The sequence below is a fragment of the Hylobates moloch genome, unplaced genomic scaffold (assembly GCF_009828535.3).
Source record: "Hylobates moloch isolate HMO894 unplaced genomic scaffold, HMol_V3 SCAFFOLD_2, whole genome shotgun sequence".
Taxonomy (NCBI): Eukaryota; Metazoa; Chordata; class Mammalia; order Primates; family Hylobatidae; genus Hylobates; species Hylobates moloch.
The window spans coordinates 8,177,623-8,201,846 of NW_026652277.1; the positions used below are offsets into that span (position 1 = coordinate 8,177,623).

At 42.1% G+C, this 24,224-nt stretch overlaps 1 pseudogene; it reads right to left on the reverse strand.

The window, feature by feature from the left end:
- Positions 1 to 10,940: 10,940 nt before the first annotated feature.
- LOC116474508 (keratin, type II cytoskeletal 8-like) overlaps positions 10,941 to 24,224 on the reverse strand; it is a 44,587-nt pseudogene continuing 31,303 nt past the window's right edge.

Genomic DNA, 24,224 nt, shown 5'->3' on the forward strand with positions numbered 1-24,224 from the left:
TAAGCAAAGCTGCAAGTCACAGCAAAACAACACGGCGAGAGCTGCTACCCGGTGTTCCTCTTGTTATATAACGAAGTTGTGGCCTCTCCCTCATCATTTGCTTTTCTTGATGCTGCCTTGTTTATGTTGCTGGGCGTTGTTTATAAACAACCTCTCAACATAGCATTGCCACACGGTAACATCCGTCCATTTACAATGTGCTTGGTTCATGGCAGAGGTTGAATGAAAGAGCTTGCATTTTTCTCTTAGTACAGAAAGTGCAGCCAATCAATTAACCACATGCACTTAATGCATTGTTTGTCTCCCCTGCCATCTCCTCTCTCCCTGTTTGACATCATCCTCTGTAATTTTTGTTCCCAAAAGATATAGAGCAGCCTCCAAAAGACAGAGAACTCTTCTTGGATACATGATCGCCTGCTTATTTAATGCCTATTTTTCACCCAAAGAAAATATGGTTAGATTTGGGGACCAACCCTTAAATTGAGTAAAGTCAGAGACTTATATCATTTTTTCCCCACAGAGGGAGGGTTACATTCGCTCCTGCACAAGAAAACTCACGGCACAGCTATGAGGAGAGATGTCAGCATAAACCAAAATGAGTGTGGCTGAATTTGTGGTAGAAGGAATTACCGACAAAGGCACTCAACATTGGGTGAACTGATGGCAATCTGACCTGACGGTAAGAAGAATTTACAAGAAATGTATGTGTTCACACACACAGCAAGACAATACAAAACAGTACACACAGCTTTCTTATGAAAAGCCCAAATAGCTTGGTCACTTGGAAGTCAAATTGTTATCAGCTATGTCTGCTTCGGAGATTGGTTGTCTAAGGAAGAGAACCAGTCACTCGGTGTTCTGAGATGTGGAGATGTTCAACGGGAGAAGGAGGGCCTTTCTCTCCATCTCTTGGATTACAGCTTTAAACTTTTTTTTTTTCATTTTAACACTAAATTCCAAAATAGCACTAGGCTCAAACTTTTAACTAGGAATAGGTGATAGAGTCAAATTGACTTATCCTCAATGAGAGACCAAAGGAAGCTCCTTCTGTATCTGGGACGGTTCCCCTCAGGGCCTGGGTAGGCTCTGAAGTGGGAAGCTGGCCTTTTTTTAGGGCGTATGTAAGTGTAGTGAATGAACACGAGCATTTTAATGACAGTTACTTTTTCTTTCGTGGTGACCAGGTTGTGTCACCTTGGTTAGGGTCCATAGTCATCCTCAGAACACATTAGCCTATAATGCAGAAATTGAGGTGTAAAGTTCTGTTTTAAAATCTAAATTTGCTCAAATTTGAACGAACATCAGTTTAAAAGTGTTAGAAATTTCTCAACTAGTGGTGGGGAAACCCAGTGGGCAGATTTGCATTGTAACCCATTTAAAACGGGCACAAAAGTAAACAAGGCCCAGAGAGGAGGCGTGAGCCGGATTCAAAGAGCTTATGCTACCCGATGTCTCCTTTTGACAGCCCCTCTGAATCCCTCATTAAAGCTAGAGAGCTGAAAATGATTTTCTAGTTAAAAACAGCAGTCAGATTAAGCAGATTGGGCAATGCACCTTTATTATCATTTTTTCTCCCAAGTCCAAAAAGCCATTACGAGGGCATTGCTTCTGAGCCTGCGCACCGGGGGCTCTGGCACCCAGTACCTGTCTCCCCAGCCTTCTCTTCCCAATTTCTTCCTCCAAAAACGACTGCGATCGCTCAGCGTCAGCGTGCACAGCTGGACTTCACATTCCCATTTGCAGTGGATGCTTCATCTGTAATGCTGGTAGTATTTGTCAGCCTGGAAGTGTCTTGAGGCTGCTTCTGAGAGATACAAGGAGGCAACTGATAAGAAGCGCATCAGAAGGGCAGTTAATTGCCTCCAGTCTCTCGGTGCTGGGAATATTTAAAATCTATGGGATTAAAGGCAGATTAAAAACTGTGGAAGCAGGGGCCCAATAGCGCTGAAAGATCACAATCAGCAAGGGTAATGGCAGAGAAAAAATGAATGTGGCAAATAAAATGACAGATAGGAAATTCAGATCCGCTTCTAATGCTCGAAGTTCCATCTTGTAAGCACAATTCATCTACGTGTAAATCATTTTTTGGCTTCAAGCTTATCAGCCAATCGGTGAATTAAAAATGCTCTTTCCTTAGAGGATTAAAGAGGTTGATTGAAGTCAGTGTGAAAACTGGCTAATAAGTCTGGAAATGTCAGGAGGGGGCTTCAGAGGGACTCGGTGTACTTTTTCTCATTCTCTCCTCTCTCTCCCTCTCCCACTCAGTGCTGTGAAATAGGAAGTTTGCAAAGCAGTGGAGTTCTGTTACTTTGAGAAATGCGTTTTTGTTTTCTGTAGGTGACAAAAGTATCTGGATGGAGTGTTTGAATTTGCAAGGTGCACAGGGATCTTTACCGTGAAGACACACAGTGGGGAAGCATCGATGAAAGCAATTGCTACTTGTAGAAATCAGCTTTGCAAAGGGAAGCTGCTAGAAACCTGGGGGCCTGTAAGGTTAGCCTGAGTGTCTATTTTAAGCTGCAACACTGTGACCAGGAGTATTTTAGATTTTGAGAACATCCGTTTAATTGGACAATTGATGTTCATTTGGGCTCCTGGATTAAATGTATTATGCTTTAAAACGTTAGCAAAACATACTTTTAGTACCTTGTTTCTCAAAGCAATTGAAATACTAGAGATGGAATAAGTGTTCCCTGTATCAGTGAGTTTTGTTTCTAAGGCAACTGTCATTTTTAAATATGGGGCCATATGCAATTTGACTCAATTTCTAAGAGGTGATCTTGGTAAGGGGACTTCCTGCTGGTCCTGGGCTTCAGCACAATTTCAGCAGAGGGGACTGTTCAGGGGACTGGAAGGCATCCTAAATGCAGATTGTACCCTTTTCATTCCAAAGGTCCAGTTGAACAAGAAAATTCCCAGCAGAAAAGTACTAAACCGAGACATGTTGTAGGACTCTGAGAAAGATGTTTTTACTTTTCTGTAGTTTTATTCCTGACTGCACCAAGAATGTCAGGTGCTTGACATTCCATGTCTAGCATCAGCATTGGGCTTGATAGCCCTTGTATTACACAGGAGGTAACTGAGAGGCAGGGATGTTCAGCAACTTGCTAAAAGTGACCCAGGAAGAAAAGGAGGGGTGTAGATTCCAACTCAGGGCTGACAGGAGCTTATAATTTATCTTTCCTCTCACAAACCCACAGTCTTCCCTCCTGTTTGCATTCTGAAGAATAGGCAACACACAGGCACACACAGGCAGACTAACATGGAGAGATGGCTGTAAGACACAGGTTCACTGATAATTGGAACTCAAACCTGTTGCTTGATTCAAAGAGTCCTGGGAAAGTTATTTTTGCCCTTTCCATCTTTGACTTTTAACATTTTTATTTTATTTTATTTTATTTTATTTTATTTATTTTTTTGAGGCAGAGTCTCACTCTGTCACCCAGGCTGGAGTGCAGTAGCATGATCTCAGCTCACTGCAATCCCAGCCTCCTGGATTTAAGCAATTCTTGAGCCTCAGCCTCCCCAGTAGCTGGAACTACAGGTTTGCACCACAACACCTGGCTAATTTTTATATTTTTAGAAGAGACAGGGTTTTGCCATTTTGGCCAGGCTGGTCTCGAACTCCTGGCCTCAAGTGATCCACCTGCCTCGGCCTCCCAAAGAGTTGGGATTACAGGCATAAGCCGCGGCTCCAGGTCAAAATTTTTATTTAATTTTTAAATTTTTGTGGGTGCCTAGTAGGTGTGTATATTTATGGGGTACATGAGATGTTTTGATACGGGCATGCAGTGTGTAACAATCACATCATGGAGAGCATTTATTCTTTGTGTTCTAAATAATCTAATTATACTCTTTTAGCTATTTAAAAATGCACCATAAGGTTATTATTGACCATAGTCATCCTGCTGTGCTATCAAACAGTAAGTTGCATTCATTCTTTCTATTTTTTTTTGTACCCATTAACTATCCCCACCTTCTTCCCCACCCCACTACCCTTCCCAGCTTCTGGTAACCATCCTTCTACTCTCCATGTCCATGACTTAGATCGTTGTGATCATTTTTTACTTTTGAATGCCATTATTAGCAATTTGTTGCATGGTGTTAAGATTTGCTTGTAAACTGAGCACTACTTAAAAAAATGCCACTGTCTCTTGGAAAGTAAACACAATCTATTCCTAATACTTTAACATGTCCACATTTATTAGATGAGGGGCAGAGGCTGCAAGGAGCACCAAAGGGCAGATCTTTGGGGATGATCTTGCCCCCCTGCCCTCTGCCACTAAAGTGGCCACCAGGGACTGGCTGTTCTGGGTTTATTCATGACCCTGGAGTCACTTGCTGTCTTACTATTCAATATGGTAATTTTGTCTTTATTTTTCTCTGATTTCACTCTTTAAATTCCACAGAAATCTTAAGAATTGGCAGAAGAGTCCATTTGGCGCTTTTGATTTGGATGCATGTATTTGATTGGCCATAGGTCACAAACTGAGTAGTAGACTGTGTTGTGTTTGCTCTTCTGTGTTTGTCCTGAATGGATGTAGGAAAATTCTCCTCTGGAACTTACGGCTCAGCTCTAGTCTCTTGTCCAGCATCTCACAGTTTCTTCCAAAAGTTTCTTTTCTTAATTTCTATACTTCCTTCGTCCTTACGTATCCAGTGTGGGAGTTGGTTGGTGTCAACTATGGGCAGAGGAACAGTGTTGAGAGCAACAAGCTGTTTTCTATTTATTAATTATTTACCAGAATCTCAGCTTCTCTACTGTAGTCTACTGACCAAAACGCTGAAGATTAATCTATTTATTTATTTGAGACAGAGTCTCCCTCTGTCGCCCAGGCTGGAGTTCAGTGGCACAATCTCAACTCACTGCAACCTCTGCTTCCTGGGTTCAAGCGATTCTTGTGCCTCAGCCTCCCGAGTAGCTGGGATTACAGGCACATAACACCAAGCCTGACTAAGTTTTTTGTATTTTTAGTAGAGATGGGTTTTTGCCATGTTGGCCAGGCTGGTCTTGAATTCCTGGCCTCAAGTGATCCACCCGCCTTGGCCTCCCAAAGTACTGGGATTACAGGTGTTTAAGTATTTGTTTCTATAATATTTGGTCTTGCCTTCCATTTTATAAGCTATAGACATTTTTTATTGAAGATTTGGAAAATTTATAAAAAATATACAAAAGAAATTAAGAATATCTGTAATCCTGTGATGTCAACATCATCGTGGTTAACAATTTTGGAATATATACATTTTGATATTTTATATAGTTTTTATAGTTGTACAAAAATATATTATGGTAAACTAGACATTACATTTTATTTAGCATTAAAAAATTTTTATATACCCTGTTATGAGTGTTTTCTTATGCCAATAAACACTTTTCAATGATATGTTTTAAAATTGTAGGTGCATAATTCTATTACATGAGTGAATCATACTTTATTAAACAAATCTCTATTAATAGAAACTTTTTTGTTTTCAATTTATTTTTGTTATTATAAATAAGATACAAATCGTCATCCTTTTACATAAAGCATTAATTAGCCTTTTATAAATTGTTTTGGTCGAACTAATCTTATTCATTGTAAGAAATTTAGGAAAATACATAAGGAAAAAACACTTAAAAGAAGGAACCATAATTTCCACTATTAAGAGACGTTCATTAACTTTCATTGTATATTCTTTCAACCTCTTTTTCCAAAGGGGTGTGTGGTTTAAAGATTGGGAACATGTGGCTAGTTATTGCTTCTTGATGCTGACAAGAGCTAACACTTAGTCTGTACGTGCCACACCCTCTTCCAAGTACTTCACATAGGTTTCATTTATTCTCTTAATAGTCCAATGAAAGAATCCTTTTATAATTCCCATTGTATAGGTGAGAATGGGAAGACACTGAAGCACAGGAAGTTTAATTTCAGAAGTGGCAGAGTCAGGATTCAGCCACAGAGTCCCCACTCTCATCCCCCAGGTGCAGAGCTCTCTCTGGACGGTGGACTCAGGCTCAGAGATTTCATACCATGCCCAGGGCTGGACTCTGGGGCAGGGAGCCTGACGAAGAAGCCAGAGGATTCTCTGCTTGACTGGGATTTCTGGGCTGAGAGTTGACTGCCTAGAAAAACTCCTTTGCTCTCCCTCATACTCCCTGAGAAGAGAGTGTTTAGTCCCTGCCCTGTGAAATTCACCTGTCCGATGTGCCTTTTCCTCAGGGTGATGCTCTGCTAATCTGAGAAGCTAATCTGAATTAATGCTCAGTAATGGGCTAAATGCAGCCCCTCTAGGGGAAAAACATATCTGCATGCTAAAAGGGGCTTTTTGGAGAGTTCTCTATTGCATACCTATTTAGAAAGCTGGAGAAAGAGAGAGAGAGAGATTTGGGGCAGGGTTTTGTGTGTGTGTGTGCGTGTAACCCTGAAACAGCACTATTTAACTGACAAAGGCCAGGCTCCATGGCTCATGCCTGTAATCCCTGCACTTTGGAAGGCCAAGGTAGGAGGATCGCTTGAGCCCGGGAGTTTAAGACCAGCCTGGACAACATGGCAGAATCCTATGTCTACAAAAAATACAAAAATGAGCTGGGCGTGGTGGCATTCGCCTATAGTCCTAGCTACTCGGGAGGCTGAAGTCAGAGGATTGCTTGAGTCCAGGAGGTTGGGGCTTCAGTAAGCTGCCATTGTGCCACTGCCCTCCTGTCTGTGTGAAAGAGTGAGACCCTGTTTCAAAACCACAAAACCCAAACAAAAAAACTGACAAATGACTCAAAAGCCTGGCCCTTGTATACACAGATAGGAGAAATTAGAGATTTTTATTAATACCCAGATCATCCTTTAATATACATATTCTTTGATTGGCTACTGCACTGGTAAGTTTTATTGTTGTCGTTAAAAGGAGTCAGGAAGTGTTGCAATGATTGGAAGTGGTATTTTAAGAGTAGCAGGGTTTATGCTTAGGAATTTTTTTTCTTTATTCTTTTCTTTTTTTTTTAGACGGAGTTTTGCTATTTTGTCCAGGCTTCTCGGCTCACTGCAACCTCCACCTCCTGGGTTCAAGCTATTCTCCTGCCTCAGCCTCCCGAGTAGCTGGGATTATAGGTTCCTGCCACCATGCCTGGCTAATTTTAGTATTTTTAGTAGAGACGGGGTTTCACCATGTTGGCCAGGCTGGTCTCAAACTCCTGACCTCAGGTGATACACCCACCTCGGCCTCCCAAAGTTCTAGGATTACAGGCGCAAGCCACCACGCCTTGCCTTATGCTTAGGAATCTTAACAAGGAGTTCAAAGTTGGAAAAAATGAAGTGGACGATCTGAGGGGTGTACAGGGTATTTTAGAACCTAAGATACTGAAAACAAACACGATGACACACACTAGATTTTCTTAAAGGACAGAGCCTAGGAAATCAATACTCCTAGCTCCTCTTACTCTGCAATGCCTGGGTAAGATTCAGAATGGTTATTTCTGTTTGGCAATTTATAAATAAGAGCTACTCTTTGCTCAGACAAATAGGAAATATTTCTCTTTAATGATGGATGTGGCCGTTTTTACACCACAGATAAGACTGGTAAGAAACAAGCACTAGGAAAATTGCAAGCAGAACTCCCATCCTCTTCACTCTCATTCAACTGGCCTTTGAGGTTGAGCTTCTGGAAAGACCCTGAACATTACACGCAGTAAACAAGATTGCAGAATGTCCTTCTAGCACATTGTTCTCCCAGCAACCACCACCTTGCTTTACATTTGCCTTTAATTATAAGCTTAGGTAGAAGAGCAGGAATTGCCAGAGCCAAGAATTCTTTTTCAATTTGCATCACAAACATCTCAGTATCATAGGACTTTTCCTTTTTTTTAATTTTCTTTTTGCATTTTGGTAAGTTAGTTTCTATGACACTCCAACAAATAGTGACTCTCTGAGAATGGAGACCTAGCTTCCAAAGAACAAACTTGGCTAAAACATGTTCCTTTTCCAGGTAGGCACTGTTCTGCAATTGTATGGGGACAGCCCACACATCCTAATGAATGCATATCTGCAAACCAAGAAAAAGGGTGGAACGGGCCTTCCAAAGAACTCCCTGTAGTTCTGCACCCCTCTTCTGAATCTAAACTGTTGGAGGTTCTACTTAGGTTATGCAGATATACCTCCTTTATCTGCTCTGTAGGTTAAAATACATTCTCTGTTACCCACTGTATAAATTTCACATTATTATAAACTCCCAAAGAAAGAGATTGCTTTCTTTCAGCCGAATCGAGTGCCTGTCCCCATCCCTTCTCTCACTCACTGATCCCAAATGGAAAATTCAGGTGCTGACACATCGCCCATGCATCCCTCCGGTTCTTTGCAAGTTGCCTGATCAATGAGATGCCCTGTGATCTCCGGACAGCCTCTGATGCTGGGATTTAGGCAGCTAGCTGCATCCTCTGAGCACACTGCAGGCTGTTGCACCACCTGTCTGCCCTTTTTTACTTGCAAAATGGAAATCTCTCTAAGCTCTATCATCTTTGACGTTGCTGTAAAAAACCAGTTTTAGTGATAAGGTGAACCAAGCAGAATGGCAGGATGGGATACGTGGCAGGGATCTATTTTTGACCCCATATTTTAAAACTAGATGCAGCAGACATATCTAAGTAAAGTTGTGCCTTGCCTGCTAAGACGGAAGATTAATATCCAATAAATTACTCCCCCAAGTCCTTAGTCCTGAATTTCAGTTCTTAATGCACAAACTATACTCCATCATGGTAAATCAATTCTTCTTATTCTATTTTTTCTCATTTTATTTTTTTGATTAATGTGTTTTTATTTTCACAAATGTCTCAAAGGTCCTTGCATACTATGACATTTTAAATATATCATTAATATTTGAATTTTTAAAAACCAAAGTCACAGAGTTTTCGTCTCTGAATATTTAAAAGTAGAATAGGGTAAGGGATTATCATTTGAGAATTATTTTATCCCATTCTTTCTGGAGGCAGTAGAATTAATTTGACCTTTAAATGTCTACCTCAGACCTATGCTTCTCTAAAAACATAATCTGAGTCAGGTAGGAAAGACCGAAATCTCTGCAAAATGTGACATAATACATGCAGGAGATGCTTACTTAAAAGACAAAACAATCTAAATTTTAAAAGTTGTACCCTGATCAAAATTAAGAGATACATTTTTTTTTTCCCTTTTCATATGTCCTTTTGCTTTTAGGGTCCAGTAATAAATACATTATAGAGGTGAATGACATGATGTAGATTATTTTCTAATTCAAATCTTACTGTGTGATCCTGAGAAATATTTTAGTTTATATGCCTCATTCTTCATCTATAAAATGGTAGAAAGTTTATTACTTTTCACTCTTGAAGGCAGTGTGATGTTAGAACGAACTTAAGTCTTGAAGTCAGGGATGCCTGAATTTGAGACTCATTTTTTTGTCTTAATATTTTTTCATGTGCTATCAGGCAGATTCTTGAATACCTCAGAGCTTTGTTTTACTCACCTGTAAAATGAAAGCCTATATTTCGATCTTAGTTTTATGGTGGAGATTTAATGAGATTATGTATGTATAGCATCTGGCATGAAAACTAGTAGATCCCCAGCAAATGTCAGTTTTTTCCATTCGCTCTTTCTTCTCTTAGGCTGTTGCATCAGATAAGCGTTTTGGATCTTGCAAATGTTAACACACACAGCACTTACAAGCTGCTACGTAATCTGCTAAGCATTTTATGTATCGCATTAACACATTCAATTCTTACAATGACTCTATGAAACAGATGATATTATTGTCTCCATTTCATAGATAAAGGAACTAAAGTACAGATAAATTAAATTTACATGATTAAGGTTGCAAAGCTAGATAGTAGAAAACTATGGATATGAACCCAGGCTGTCTGGTTTCTGAGTTCCCCTTTCCTTTTTTTTTTGGAGACAGAGTCTTGCTTTATTGCCCAGGCTGGAGTGCATTGGTGGGATCCTAGCTACTGTAGCCTAGCCTAGAACTCCTGGGCTCCAGTGATCCTCCTGCCTCAGCCTCCTAAGTAGCTGGGACTACAAGGGTGCACCACCACACTTAGCTAATTTTTTAAGTTCTTTGTACAGATGGAGTCTTGCTGTGTTGCCCAGGTTGGTCTTGAACCCCTGGCCTCAAGCAATCCTTCTGCCTTGGCCTCCCGAAGCACTGGGATTATAGGCATGAGCCATGGCACCCCCCCTGAGGTCCCCTTTGAACTACTAACTTCTAGGTCCCTGATAAACAACCCTGACAAACCTGACCCGGGTGGGACCAATTAGAGCTGGAAGGCCCTTAGGAAATCTTGTCCAGTGCTGCCCGTGCTGTTTAGGACACACATAGGATTCTTGGTAAAATATATTTGGGAAACACTAAACAGTTAAATTGGTATTTGTTGTAAAGCTTTATTAGAATGTCTCATGGAGGCATTTGGTATGCTAAAGTTTATTGTGAATCTCTGAGAAAGCGTACATATGTGTGTAACACTGTGATCCTCAAAAACTCTCTGGCCGCATAATTTTTTCTTTTTTCTTTTCTTTTCTTTTTTTCCTTCCTCCCTCCCTCCCTTCCTTCCTTCCTTCCTTCCTTCCTTCCTTCCTTCCTTCCCTCCCTCCCTCTCTCTCTCTCTTTCTTTCTTTCTCTTTCCTTCCTTCTTTCCTTCTTTTTCTTTCTTTCTTTTATTTCTTTCTTATCCCCCCCACCCCCCCGCACTAGCTGAGGTTTTATTTTGGGGCGGGGGTGGGGGTGGGCGGGGTGGAAAAGCAGTTGAATTGTTTTGTAGCTGGAGGCACGGGCAAGGGGGGTCACTAGGCAGTAAACTCCCCCGCAGGTAGGCTGAGCCTCAGGTGGGTCTCCTGTTCCCTGTGCTCCTCCTGTTCCCTGTGCTCCCCTGCACAGCGGCCTCCCTCCCGGGCTTTGGGGCAGCGCAGGAGGGGCAGGCTGGGAGGTGCTGCCGCAGCTGTTCACTTGGGCAGGACGTCAGAGGACCCGGACACCAGCTTCCCATTGCGGGTCTCCATCTTCCTCACAACAACGGCCCTCGGGGAGCTGGTGCGGCTGAAGGAGTTGGAGCCCGCGCCAGAGCCAAAGCTGTAGCCCACGGCGTAGCTGAGGCCGGGGCTTGTGAGGCCCCCACAGGCTGAGCTCAGACCACCTGCATAGCCGCTAGCGGTCTTCCTATGGATACTCACGTTCTGCATCCCAGACTCCAGCCGGCTCTCCTTGCCCTCCAGCAGCTTCCTGTAGGAGGCGATCTCGATGTCCAGGGCCAGCTTGACGTTCGTTCATCAGCTCCTAGTACTCATGCAGCTGCGGCGCCATGTCCTGCTTGACCCCCTGCAGGGCAGCCTCCAGCTCGGACACCTTGGTGTTGGCCTCCTTAAAGGCCAGCTCCCCACGCTGCTCCGCATTTGCCATGGTGGCCTCCAGGGAAGCCTTCTGGCCTTTGAGGCCCTCAATCTCAGCCTGGGGCCGGCTGACGTTCCGGTTCACTTTGGAGATCTCAGTCTTTGTACTCCGCAGGTGATCCCCGTTCTTCCCAGCCAGCCTCTGCAGCTCCTCATACTTGATCTGGTCCATGTTCTCAGCCTCAGCCCGGCTGTGATTGGCGATCTCCTGGTACTGCACCTTGACCTCAGCGGTGATGCTTTCCATGTCCAAGGAGTGGCTGTTGTCCATGGACAGCACTACAGACGTGTCCGAGATCTGGGACTGCAGATCCCGGATCTCCTCTTCATACAGCTGCCTGAGGAAGTTGATCTCCTCAGTCAGCCCTTCCAGGCGAGACTCCAGCTCTACCTTGTTCGTTTAAGCATCATCCACATCCTTCTTGATGAGGACAAATTCATTCCCCATCTCTGTACACTTATTGATCTCATCCTCATACTTGTTCTTGAAGTCCCCCACCAGCCCCTGCATGTTGCCAAGCTCCGCCTCCAGCTTCAGCTTCTCCTGGCCCAGAGTCTCCAGCTGCCGCCTAAGGTTGTTGATGTAGCTCTAGAACATGTTGTGCATGTTGCTGTGAGCCGTCTTCTGCTCCTGCTGGAGGCTCCACTTGGTCTCCAGCATCTTGTTCTGCTGCTCCAGGAACCCTACCTTGTTGATGAAGGATGCAAACTTGTCGAGGGTCTTGATCTGTTCCTTCCCCTGGGTGTGCATGGCCTGGATGTTGGGGACCACCTCCAGATTAAGGGGGCTCAGCAGGCTCTGTTTGACTGTGACGATGGTGATGCCTCCCATGCCACTGGCCACACCATAGCCTCCACCCAGGCCACCCTGGAAACTGCTGATGCCCACTCAGGAGAAGCTCAAGGAGCTGATGCGGGCACTGGGCCCACTTGTGTAGGAGCGGCTGCTGAAGGTCTGGGGGCCAGAGGTGGACTCCTTGTAGGACTTCTGGGTCACCCTGATGGATATGGTGGAGGCAGGAGTGGAAGCAGGTGGGCTGAACCAGGCAGAGATTCCAGAAGGAGTGGAGAGGCTGCTTCTTGGTCCGTAAATCTTTTTTGAGGAGCACTTGGTAACATGTCTGAGGTTCACAGTTTAATGCATGTTCATGTAATCTGAGTGTCTCATATTGCAGATGGAGAAATGGATGTCCACACCTAGAATGGAACTTGCTCAAATGGCAGATGTTTAATTGGTGGCAAAATTGAAATAAAACTCAGATCTTCAGCCTCCAAATGGAGTGCTCTTGCCACTACGCCACATAACAGTGCACTAGATAATAGTGCCTGAGATAAAGAACCACAGTATTTTTTTTTAATACTCCTGCCTAATTCATTCAGCACAGTGAATAGAACCAACATGTATCCTTCCACTCTAATAGTGCCAATTCTAAGCAAATAATCAATATAGTCCATGGCATTATTTTCCTGTTACTCCTGCTTCTGGGGCTGTGCACGGACCTCTTAAAAGCTAGACATTAGGCCGGCCGCGGTGGCTCATGCCTGTGATCCCAGTACTTTGGGAGGCCGAGACAGGTGGATCATAAGGTCAGGAGTTTGGGACCAACCTGGCCAATATGGCGAAACCCTGTCTCTACTAAAAATACAAAAATTAGCCGAGTGTGGTGGCGGGTACCTGTAGTTCTAGCTATTTGGGGGGCTGAGCCTAGAGAATCACTTGAATCTGGGAGGTGGAGGTTGCAGTGAGCCGAGATCATGCCACTGCACTCCAGCCTGGGCAACAGAGTGAGACTCCGTCTCAAAAAAAAAAAAAAAAAAGGAAGAAAAAAGAAACAAGCTAGATATCAGCCTTAGGGCTGGCTCTTGGTTGGTTATTGTGTTTTCAAGTGCCTGAGATCACATCTCTAAAGCGCTCTTCAGATATGTGGGTCATATGAATAAAACAGCTTAGGAACACAATTCTAAAATCTTTGAAACATCTTTCACCCCGCCAGAGGTTTGCATATTACATCTGAGGAATCTTACAATCTTACATATTATATATGTAAACAATAACAGGTGAATACCAGGAAGGGGGTGGATTGAAAAATGTGGGCAGGTCAAACATGAAGAATGGGAATAGAATTACAGTGCTGCTAGTAATTTTGTAAACCAGCTTCCTAAGTTTTAAAAAAAGGAGGCGGGGGGACTTAATTTGAGTCAGCAGCCACCGTCAGCCTGTCCTTAACTGAGAGAAAACGAAATGGTTTCAAGGGAAGCTATATTGAAGTCAGCTAATATAGTGAAGTCAGATCATTCCGATGTATCCTAATTCTCTGTAATGATAATGCTTTTGAGTTATGTCCCTATTAGGATCTGCTAAAGCGTCCTTAGTGGCTGGGTGAAGTTTTGAAGATGAGAAAGTCAAGTTGAAGGTTTAGAGCATCTTGTGTTATCATTCTAATTTCAGAAGAGTAAATACTCAGATTAAAAATTCCGTAAGTAAATAAATATGTACGCCAAGTGTATGACAACGGGGTACCAGAAGACTTGGATTTCTGGAGGAGAGACTCTGAGGAGGAGCGTAGGGCAATCCTCTGTTCTCATTCTTCTCCTGTAATCACAGTGGGTTTACAGTGTTTCCCTGCCCCTCCAGTGGGCAGCTGGTTCTGTAACCGTCTGCAGGCCAGGGCTGTGAGCAGCCTGCTTACAATGATATATTTGATATGCAAATGACAAGGCCTAAAATGGAGCGGCTGATAAGACTCAAGACCAATTTCAAGTGAGGGTCACGGTGGGGAGAAACACAATGATCAAATTCATGAATTAGACTTCTGTTTCCCCTTCCTTTGTCAACAGGAAATATTTATTAATTAAACCAAGGAAGGCTAGTGGGTACTGATGAGCAAATTAGCACATCAAAACCTTGGACGAAAGTTCCTGAGAACAGCGGGCCAGGGGAGAAACCTGGGAAAAGAAAAATAAACTAGAATTTACAGCTTATTTTGATATGAATAGTGTAATAATCAAGTGATTTGTTCCATCCAAGGGAAAAAGTTCATGTAACAAAATTGCCATTAATCAATTTAAAATAATTTTTAGTTTTTTTCTTTTGTTTGCAGGAATGATGACAATAAGACTATGGAAAATGGTGACAGGAAATTTGTAATAATTGTCATCAGATGATAAATATTTCAACTCACCAACTCTCGTAAGAATATATACAAATTACAGTAAAACTTACAAGCAATACAAATAAGCACAAAGATAGTTAACATGGTGAAATTACTTTCTATGGCGATTCCTCAGCTTTTATTTCCTTAACTAGCCAGTTCTGGAGTTTCAGAGTTTGCTCTCTTGCCCTGCTTCCCGCAAACCTCAAACTTTTAGGAAGCAGTTTCATAGATATATTTTTCTACAGCCGGCTTGCTGCTATGCACACAGTCGGGCGATAAAGGATTTAAGCAGGATTTACATTTTCACAATCCTCACCCTTGGCAGCCAGAGAGCCATTTCTGCTGCTGCTGGCAGTCTCCCTTGCTCCTCTCTACAATAATTTTATCTTAAATTATTGACTATTTCTTGCTGCTTATTTGCAGCCTTTTCTTTTGGTATTCTTGGTCACATCCATAGGCAGAAAGTAGGCAGATCGCCTCATTCCGTAGGTCTTGATTTCCTCATCAGTACAAGGAATACTGAATCTGTATTCCCAACATACGCTCCACGATTAGAATCATCTGCAGGATTTGGAATTACAACAGCAACAACAACACCTCTACTCCCAGAAATTCTGATTTGATTGTTTTGGGGTGGAGTCCAGGCACTGGTATTTTTTTAAAAAGCTCTGAGAAGATTTTAATATACAGCTAGGGTTGAGCATCACTGACTTTCTAAAGCCTTGCCACTCCAAGTGTAGCAAATGATTCTTGGTCTTGAATGACACTTCTAAATACATTTACATATCTATATCATATTTAAAACATTCTCTGAATTACCAGAAAAAATATACATATGTATTCATTTCTTGGTAACAAATCTGAAATTATGCTCAATGCCAGATAGTATTTATTCAAATATTAGATCAAGTAACTATCATTCCTCCAAATATCACCTTTTGCAAAACTGTAAGATCAATTTTAACGTTTTTTTTCCGGAGTAATTTTAGAAGTTCTTATTTCTCTTCGGTTTGTTCTCTGGTGCTGTGTGGTTTTAGAAAGAAAAGGATTGGGGTGACTGAGGCCAACAAAAAAACAGCAAAAGAGAGAAAAATGTGTACAATAATAAGTTTTCAGAGAAAAATAATAGGTGAACATTAAAGCCCCTTGGTATGTGAAAACATGGAAACTGCACACTTATATGTAGAGCTCACTTATAGCCCTGGCAACTGAGGAGAAAAATACACAGCTTTGGACAAATTTCTCTAAGGCTAAGGCATCTTATAAATGTGCTTTTATGTCCTTGACCAGAACCCTGGCTAATCTAAAAGAAAGAGTACAAATGAGGATCGAAGACTTGGTTTCTCTTACTACCCTTATCAGATCTCAAGATGGTTGAGAACCAATATTTTTACTTTTTGAAAAAAAAAAAGCTGGCTAAATATTATAAACAAACAGGAAAAAAAGGGGGGCTGTGACTCAAGTCAACAGTTAAGTCTCAAACTTTCAAGTCTTAAATGCAGTTTTGCATGAGGTCTGGGACTAGAGTTGAAATAAACATTACATTGATGACCTTTAAAAGATAAGCTTCCAAAAGTTAACCTAAGAGGTTTGGACCTGTATTAGGCAGAAAAAAGAAAAGGCCTCCCAAAGTTACATTCAATTCCTAACTCTCAGAACCTGTGAATATGGCAAAAGAGTGAATATCACCTTATATAGCAGAAGATGTGGGTCTTGAGATAGAAGATAAGGGTCTTGAGAAGATGTGGGTCTTGAGCAGATAAGGGTCTTTAGAAGAGCTTGCATTGGATTATCCAGGGGGACTCTAAATGTAGTTGTGTGTTTCCTTATGAGACAGGTGGAGGGAGATTAGGTAGAGACCCGTACAGAGAAGAAGGCAAGGTGCACATGGAGGCAAGGATTGGAGTGATGTGGCCACGAGCCAAGGACACCTGAAGCCACCCAAAGTTGGAAAAGACAAGGAATTGATTCTCCCCTAGAGCCCCTGGAAGGAGTGGGGTTCTGCCAGCAGCTTGATGTGGTACTTCTGTTTTCCAGAGCCATGAGATAATACATTTCTGTTACTTCAAGCCACCAAGTTTGTGGTAATTTGTTATAGCAGCCCCAGGAAACAAATACAGGGCCTAATAGGTAAGAACAGAGAGAGGGGTAAGTGTCACATTGTGTAAAGTGAATACACCCCTTTACATAAAGTGAATATGTAAGAGGAATAACTGGAAGGATTCATCAGAGTTCCTTTGTTTGCTATTTGCTTAGCAATCACTTTGTGTTTTATTTTTTGTTTATTTTTTTGTTTTTTATTTTATTTTATTTTTTGAGACAGGGTCTCACTCTGCATCCCATGCTGGAGTGCAGTGGTATGATCATGGCTCACTGCAACCTCAATCTCCTGGACTCAGGAGATCCTCACATTTCAGCCATGTAGCTGGGACTGCAGGTGTGCACCACCACTCCAGGCTAATTTTTTGATTTTTTTGTAGAGAAGGGGTCTTACTTTGTTGCCCAGGCTGGTCTTGAACTCCTGGCCTCAAGTGAACCTCCCACCTTGGCCTCCCAAAGTGCTGGGATTACAGATGTGAGCCACTGTGTCCGGCCAGCAATTACTTTCCATATAACATACTTTGCAGCCAATGGTCTTAAGACACAACTCAATAATAACATCCTTGTTAGATTAAGCAACTTCCAGTGTAGGTGCTAAAACTAAGGAAGATCACTGTCCAACAAATACACTGAGGATTGTGACTCTCAGTCCACACTGTAATCCCAGAGCACCTTTCCACAAAGTGGCCTGGGGACTCACATAGAGAGCAGAGGTACATTTTTACCTCTCTCCTCCACAGACTCTGGCTCCCAAAGGAGATTCCAACGTGAAGAATAATTTGCTGGTAAAATAACAGTAAAAGATTTTCTCCAAGGTACTTGAATTCATTACTTGGGTTATCTGCCCCACCTCCTACCAGCCCACCTTTGATACTAACTGAAGTGACACGCAATTTAGAGGAAGAAAAAAACACTAAATTGCCATTGGAAGGATTCCCATTCCCAGGCCGGTTATAAACCAACCTGCTGCTGTCTTCTGGGCCCTCTAGGAAGTCTTCACCCCATGAGCAGTCTGAGTACATCCCCTGCCCTCCTCTTGTCTTTCCCCCACCCACTTTCTGGTGGAATCAAACTATAGCATTGATGTAGGAATATATGCTTCTTACAATGTACAAGCTTTTAAGTGGATTTTGGTTTCCAAACTCTTTTCCATAGTTATACCCCTGCCCCCCAATAGGGGAGCTACCATCTAACTTGTGATCTTGGGATAAATTACACTCTTTACCCCATTCTCCTAGGATAGGAACACTATTTAATGGGCTGGAGGATTTACCCTCCATTATTCTTTTTGCATTGGGAATATAATATAATTTCAGGGTTTGAGAGCACTCACCGACTGTCCAGTTATGTTAACTTAGTGTCTCGGTATGTTAGTTTGCTGGAGCTGCTGTAACAGTGTACCACAGGCTTGGGGTGCTTAGGCAAGAGAAAGTAATTGTCTCTTGGTTCTGGAGACTGAAGTCTAAGATCAAGGTGTTGGCAGGGTTGGTTCCTTCTGAGGGGTGCAAGGGATGGGTCTGTTCCAGGCGTCTTTCCTTGGGTTGTAAATGGCTATCTTCTTTCTCCCTGTGACTGTTCATATCATCTTCTCTCTATGCATGTCTGTCTGTGTGTCCAAATTTTCCCTTTCTATAAGGACACACATCATAGGGATGGTCATATTGTCCATATTGTGGACACCTTATTTGACCGCGTTTTCACTTGATTACTTCTGTAGAGACACCCTACCTCTAGATAAGGTCACATATGAAGGTACTGGGGATTAGGACTCTAGTGTACCCATATTTTTGGAGTCGGGAGGGAGATACAATTGAACCATAATGCCTGGTTCCTGAAGACACATTGGAACAGTCTCTACTGTTCACTCCACTCATCTTCATGCTTATGTCTCTATGCACTGTGGTCCATGTTGGGTTTAATGTCCCTTCTTGTTTTGCCTCTGATCAGGCTAGAGACAGTCAACAAGGCAACTCAAGCAGTCAGGTAGGTGGCATCAGACAGCTTGCTCTAACGAGGCACATTAATTGCCTCCTGGAGGCCTCATGTGTTGTTTCCTTGATGTTTTAAATTAATTTGGAGAAGCAGTGAAGACTTATGGTTGGGGACAGGGGAATATCCTCTAGATGTTGGTAAAGCAATAGATCTACATTTTACTAGGTTGGCAGCGAGGGGAACCAAGTAAGAAAATCTATCCAGTGGAGGCTTCATATTCAGTAGGAGTGAGAGGGAGACTGGTGGGAACTATGGGAAAAGAACCCATTTCAGCTTCTTAAAACTCCCCTTCTTCCCCTAGGACTAGAAGAAAGAAAGAATGCAGCTTTCTTATGTGTGCCCTCCTGGCAATCAAAATGTTTATTGTTCATTATGCAATATTTTTCTATACGGTGCCTTGAGGTCTTGAGAGGATTTCCACTCTAAAGAATGACTGAATAATGATGGATTTAAAAAACACAGGGATCACAACACAGGTTGGAATGGGAAAAGCATTGAAGCTCAAAGGTGGTAAAGAAAACACACAAGCAGGGAAAGACAGCCTCAAGCAGAGATGCAGGGGTGGTGACTTACTGCCACTCAGGAGACTCAATCGATCAACAATATCACTCACCTTTGTGGACCATGGCTAACATTCTCCCATTAGAGATTCATTGGAGTTAAGCTTGGCATAGCAAAAAGTCTGTAAGCAGTAGAGTGAGAGTCAGGTAGACTCAGGTTGGAGTCCTGAAACTGGTATTTACTGGATATGTGTTTTTAGCAAATTTATTTAACCTCCGAAAAGAGATGTTCAGGTTGACTGAAAAGAGTCATTCTGAGTATCAGACGAAATGATCTCTGTGAAAACACCTTGTATTAGTCTGTTCTCATGCTGCTAATAAAGACATACCTGAGATTGGGTAATTTATAAAGGAAAGAGGTTTAATTGACTCACAGTTCAGCATGGCTGGGGAGGCCTCAGGAAACTTACAATCATGGCAGAAGGGGAAGCAAACATGTACTTCTTCACATGGTGGCAGGAAGGAGAAGAATGAGAGCTCAGTGAAGAGGGAAGCCCCTTATAAAACCATCAGATCTCATGATAACTTACTCACTATCACGAGAACAGAATGGGGGAAACTGCCCTCACGATTCAATTATCTCCACCTGGTCCCTCCCAAGACATGTGGGGATTATGAGAACTACAATTCAAGATGAGATTTGGTTGGGGACACAGCCAAACCATATCACTCCTCTAGCAATTCCTGCCATGTGATGGGATTCCTGTATATCCATGAATCCCCCCAGTTTCCACCAGGAGATGGCCAGTGGGGTCCAGAATGTTTTCAACTCCAAACATTCTAGAGGGAGTGGCATATTAAGCCACACATACCTTAGTCTTGGTCTAAAATAGTCCTGGGTTGTTAAAGTTTCTCCTTTTGATTGGAGAGAGCAGAGGTAATACGAAAACATCCGCGGGGAGGTGGGGCCATGGGAGGAAGGTGAGAAGAAGGCACCTTGGGCATCAGAAAGTAGAACTACTCTGGATTAAAAGGCAGAAGGAAAGGCCCCTGGGACCTGGAGGAGGGCTACTGTTTTATTTTTCTTTTGGAACGGAATGATCTTACCACCTTAAAAACGCTATGAGGCCATTTCTAAGTGGCTCTTGCCTGAATTTACTTAACAAAGTGTAAAAAAATCAATTTATGAATGTTCTTAGACCTGATGGTTTTGGTAAGTAATAGCTTTGTCTTAAGGCTTTTATGATACAGAGATATAGTTTCTCAGCCTTGTTCCTTAAATAATAGATTTTCATGAATATGGCCTCCTCAAGAGCTTTTACACCAAAAATCAATTTGTCTTGAGAGCAGAAAATTTAAAACTGTATTACCTTACTGTGAGGCATCACCACAGTAAGCATTTCTTGTTCAACAGAGACTGAGGGTGCAGAGCGGCTATCTAGTGCTCGTGTTCCGTGCTGCTGATACCTTGTGTGGCATATAGTCCGTTTAACCATTACCTTGTGGCACAGACACATGGTTGTGCCCTGGGAAGCCTTAGTCTGGAGACTTGGCCTCAGTTGGAGAAGACTGGGTGCTGAGCAGGTTCAGCAGAGCACACAGCATCCATGGTGGCCATCTCTATCTGCAAGGGAAGGAAAAGATGCAGGCATAGAAAGAGTAGGAATATGACATTGTCCCTTTGTAGCCAGGGGAGGAAATGGAATTGAGGGAAAGTCCTCTAATGAGGTTACAGGTAACCTCCTTTCTAATCATCTTAATGGCCTTATTAATTTTTTTTAAATAAATAGAGATGGGGTCTCACTCTTTTGCTAAGGCTGGTCTTTAACTCCTGGGCTCACGCAATCGTCCTGCATTGGCCTCCTGAGTAGCTGGCATGCCACCATGCCAGGCTAATTTTTTGATTTTTTAGTGTTTTGGAGATGATATCTCATGGTTTTGCCCAAGCTTGACTCTAATTTTTTAAGCTCAAGTGATTCTCCCATCTTGGCCTCCCAAAGTTCTAGGATTACAAGCATGAGCCATTGCACCCAGCCCTTAGTGACTTTATACTCAGCTTTCTTCTTCAAGCCTCAAGATGCAATTTGAATAAGACATTCAGTACCTTGATTTTCTGAGGCAATCACAGGTGATTCTCTTTTGGCCATATGCGGTTGGTTGGCTCCTAGGTTTTATATCCCATCATCAAGTATTTAATTCAGCACTGACTCAGCTAAATGTATCAATTACCTAGGAGAATTTCCTATAGCCCTTTTGGGTTCTGTAATTCCAGCGTTGGCCAGGAACAAATTGATTTATCTAGTAATGCTAACTATAGCAGCTTACTATTAAGCAACAGACATCAGAAACAGTTTACTTGAGATTATCAGCTGTTTATTATGATTGGGTCAGTAATGAGAGAAACGTCAAGAAGTGTTTCAAGAAAGATTTTCTTGTCTTTTTTTTTTTTTTTCCTGTTCTCCACATGTAGGCCTAGTAAGATTGCATTGCCCAGCTCAATCATATGTTCCAAATCTGCTTCAGGGCAAAGTTTAGGAAAAAGTGTCCTGCCGATTTGGCACATCCAGATTTTGTATGTATGTATGTATGTATGTATGTATGTATGTATGTATGTATTTATTTATTTATTTATTTTTACTAGAGCCTTTTCTTTCATGTAGTTTAAGTATCACATCTTTTCTTTTATCTATTTAAACACTGAGACAAGAGTTAGGGATAAATGACCTTCACTATTTTAAGTGTGGTCTTTCCCAGGGACATTTGCATTTTAGCAGGGAACTGAGCCTTAGACCAAAGGGATGAATTTTTAGTGGTATAATTTCAGGCATTAACAAATGATCTGGGAGGTAAGTTTTGGCAGCTGGGCAAACTGCCTGTCCCTAAAACCACTCCAGATCTATTTGCTAAGCCGTCCTGAAATTAAAACAAAAGTATTTGCAAAATTTATGGTGGTACAAAAAATTATAGTGAGGGATTCACTTCGGAGTTTAAAGTCATAGTGACTATTTAAGCCATCATTTTCCAAGTCAGAATTTACTTAAATGTTCAATCTCATTTCTCTCTTAAAGAGTCTCAATGTCTAGGAATTTCCCATTTAAAAAAATTGCAATCAAATTAATTAAAGTGCAAAGCCTTATAATAAAACTATGTCAAAGAGACAAAAGTCCACTGTTAGATTATGTTTTCAGGCTAGAGATTCACAAAATATGAGTGCCTGTCATCCCAGATACTTAGGAGGCTGAGGCAAGAGGACCACTTAAGCCCAGGAGTTCAAGGCTGTAATGCACTGTTACTGTACCTATGAATAGCCACTGTGCAACATAGCGAGGCCCCGTCTCTGAAAGCAAGGAAGCAAGCAAGCAAGCAAGAGGAAAGAAAGAAAGAAAGAAAGAAAGAAAGAAAGAAAGAAAGAGAGGAAGGAAGGAAAGAAAGGAAGGAAGAAAATATTATCTCCATAATATTTCTCCATATTATCTCCATAAGGGCATAAAAGTTTAAAGAAAGAAAAAGAAAGAAAGAGAAAAAGAAAGAGAGAGAAAGAGGAAGGAGGGAAGAAGGGAAGGAAAGGAAGAAGGAAGTAAGGAAGGAAATATGAGTATCTCCATAAAGACATAAATGTTTCCCTAATAATTTAAAAATATGTCTTCATGTCTTTATAGTGGATTGAAGCTATAAACAGGTTGTGTCTCCAAGGCCTGGTGCCAATTTTTTCCAAAAAGTCCACAAGTGTTAGTTGAAATCCATATATTTGTTAAGAGGAGACGCTCTTTCCAGTTGAAGTTAGGTATGTCCCAGTCCAAATTTTTCATTCCGAGTCTGTCAGGATGCATTTGCCAATGGATACAGGTATCTTTGGAAGCCTTTTGCAAATGTTAGTGTCTTGGTTCACTTAAATTAATGTATTCCTCATGTCTGCATTTGCGAATGGACACTTCCAACGGAAATGTAAAAAAAAGCCAATGAAAAGAAAAATAGATGGTGAGACATATCATTCCTAAATTCAGTGCTTTTATTTATTTATTTATTTGAGACTCACTCTGTCACCTAGGCTGGAGTGCAGTGGCATGATCTCAGCTCACTGCAACCTCTGCCTCCTTGGTTCCAGTGATTCTCCTACCTCAGCCTCCTGCGTAGCTGGGATTACAGGTGCCTACCACCATGCCCTGCTAATTGTATTTTTTTGTAGAGACAGGGTTTCACCATGTTGGCCAGGCTGGTCTCAAAATCCTGACCTCAAGTGAGCCAAAGTGCTGGGATTACAGGCGTGAGCCACTGTGCCCAGCAATTCAGTGTTTTCTTGATAGATTTATTGCAATGACCAGATATCCCAGCACTGTGATATGTGACTTTGGATTTTAGCTAACAAACACCTACTGAGTACCTACCATGTGTCCAGCATTCAAACCGAATAGCGGGGACAAAGAAACAAACCCCAAAATTTCTCCCCTTTCAAACTTACTGTTCAGTGGAGGAGACAGGCAAGTAAATAAACACCAGACAGTGTGATATGATTTAGATAAGAGGGTCGGAGGACTGACCACTCCATGGGCTGAGGTCAGAGGCAGTCTTTATACATGTCTAGATGTCCTCTTCTCTAGCAGACAGTAAGTTCCTTGAAGACAGGGACATGTCTTTTCACTTCTGGCACATAGTAGGTGCTCAGATAACATCTATTGACTTAGTGGACAACTACGAGAATGAATAAATGTCAGGCCTTGGGATTACAATGGTGAGAAAAACTGACATAGCTTCTGCTCTCATGAACCCTCATGGTTGACTGACATTTAACAAACAAATAATTGATGGAAGTTGTCTTATGCACGCTGAGAAAAAGTACAGGGTGCTATGAATGAGGACAATAGGCAAATTCATTTAGTTGTGGATTCAGGAATGGAATCTCTGACTCAGAGATATTTTAGCTGGGCTTGGGAAGGTGTGTAGGAGTAAGTACCGGCGAAAAGCTGAGTCTGTCAGGTTGAGGGACAGCATGGTCAAAAACGACAAGATGCGCAGCAGGTTGGTAGAATTTAGGATGGAAAGAATGCCTGAAGAGTGGTGTTCTGTGACGCACCTATGCAAAGATGTGCCTACTT